Source organism: Anopheles stephensi, unplaced genomic scaffold, assembly GCF_013141755.1.
Source record: "Anopheles stephensi strain Indian unplaced genomic scaffold, UCI_ANSTEP_V1.0 ucontig171, whole genome shotgun sequence".
In the NCBI taxonomy this organism is placed as follows: domain Eukaryota; kingdom Metazoa; phylum Arthropoda; class Insecta; order Diptera; family Culicidae; genus Anopheles; species Anopheles stephensi.
In genome coordinates, this window is record NW_023405093.1 from 75,001 (window position 1) to 77,500 (window position 2,500).

The following is a 2,500-nucleotide window of genomic DNA, read 5'->3' on the forward strand; positions in this document are numbered from 1 at the left end:
GGAATCGAACCCTGATTCCCCGTTACCCGTCGCAACCATGGTAGTCCTCTACACTACCATCAATAGTTGATAGGGCAGACATTTGCAAGATCTGTCGTCGGTCAAGCGACCATACGATCGGCATCCTTATCCAGACTTCAACTCAAGCCGCCCGGAGGCGATTGGTTTTACTAATAAGTGCACCAGTTCCACCGCCCGCAAGCGGACAGCGGTCCCGGCATGTTGCATGTATTAGCTCTGGCTTTTCCACAGTTATCCAAGTAACTGATGGGTGGATGATCTTGTGAATTATGGCTGTTGTACTGAGCCTTATGCGGTTTCACATTCATTTATGTTTGTACTTAGACATGCATGGCTTAACCTTTGAGACAAGCGTATATTACTGGTAGGATCAACCAGAATTCGTCTTCGTCAATTGCTTGTTCGATATTTTTTGTCTACCAGGGCACCAGTCCCCGCAGACTCTCTTTCTACGTTCATCAGGTGACACAATCTTTGTTGTGACCACTCTCATTGACCTGCGGCAGTACACCGACTCCACAGCGCCAATAACCACACGAGCAAAGGTTGTTCAGGAGGATGTCAGATTATCGATGTACATCGTACACCAACATTTGACGTACCGAGGCATTACACCCCGCACGCCCCCAACAGGACCAATCAAGGCTCGCATACGACCTGCGACTTACTGCGGCTCCCTGAAGGTCCCCGTAGGACGACCATCACCAGTTAAGGTGTAGTTGACTTGTCAGGGCACGGTAGTCCCCACAAGTCCCCGATTATTCGTGGATATCGTCCTACGATTGTTTCTGACTCCTTTTGCTCCCCGCAGGTCCCCGTAGGACGACCATCACCAGTTAAGGTGTAGTTGACTTGTCAGGGCACGGTAGTCCCCACAAGTCCCCGATTATTCGTGGATATCGTCCTACGAGTTTTTGTGACCCTTGGGTTCCCGGCAGGTCCCCGTAGGACAACCATCACCAGTTAAGGTGTAGTTGACTTGTCAGGGCACGGTGGTCCCCACAAGTCCCCGATTATTCGGAGATATTGTCCTACGAGTTTTAGTGACCCTTTTGTTCCCCGCAGGTCCCCGTAGGACGACCATCACCAGTTAAGGTGTAGTTGACTTGTCAGGGCACGGTAGTCCCCACAAGTCCCCGATTATTCGTGGATATCGTCCTACGAGTTTTTGTGACCCTTGGGTTCCCGAACTTTGCTACGATGGTTCTGCCTCCAGAGGAGACTTATGAACACTTCGTATCATTTCTTACACCGAACCATGGGATCGCGAGATTGCTCCCGGATCCCTAATCACCTTACATTTTCGTTTCGTTTCCGTACACTACGATGAGCTAATTCAATTTGTTTGTTCGTCTGGCGAACGTTTTATTGCGGAATTACCGCGGTACTTCCAGCCGGGTATGGCTGCCGTACGACCTACAGGATAGATCATCGAACCACTTTTCGTGCATATTGTCCGTCGAGGGTATCACCTCGATACCCCCAACAGACCTTTGGACACTTCCTCACTACTCCTTGGAGCAGCAATCAGGGAACCATATAGTAGGAACAGCCGAATATGGAACTCTTTTCGTACTTTGGACACCTCCTATAACTTGTATGGCGACTTCGGGGACCTTCATTTCGTTCTCAGTTGGTACCCCTATTTCGGTCTTTGGACACCTCGTCTTACCCGTATAACTCACTTTAGGTCCACTTATTTGCCTGATATCTCATCGTGAACCCGTTTTTCGTACACCGTACACACCTAGGAACACCACATATGCGTTTCCCTTTCGATCGTGAAGTTTTGAAATTTTTCGATTTTTGGTCCTAGAAATTCATGAACGGTGGGAGACCAAAATTTTTCATAAAAAAAAATTTTCACCGTTTGACCATAAAAACCTTCTTTTCGTACATACCCCATCATTTCTTCACGTTTTAGGCCATTTCTGAAATTTTCGCTTCGATAGTGTGTCCCCTATAATACAAAATGAACATTTTGCATCTCCCACAAGTGGCCATTTTTTTCCGCCACTGAAGAACACGACCTCGGGAACTCGGACCTAGGACGTGGCCATGTAAGTCATAGGCCACCCCAACTTTTGCAAAATACTGTTTCTTTTCACTTTTCATGATCTAAGGCGCGTTCCGACGGCGTTTTGAACAAATTTATGAGAAAAAAAATTTTGACCCTCGGACCAAAATTTTTTCGTTCGGGGCCCCATGGCCTATGGCCAGTATGGGAACTCGGGATGCCGATATGACAAAATTTGTCAAAAAATCACTAAAAAGTCGCTATGGCCCATTATTTAGAGCTTGTTGAGACCTTTCTAAAACACCTTGGTTGACCCCTGTCCGATAAGTAGTTTTCGAGATATTCGAGAAAATGTGATTTTTTGGGACTTAGAAAATTTTTGACCCGTACCCTAAGAAAAAGTGATTTTTTCATAGGACAATTTTTTCTTCGCAAATACTGTTTGGTTTCACTTTTCATTAT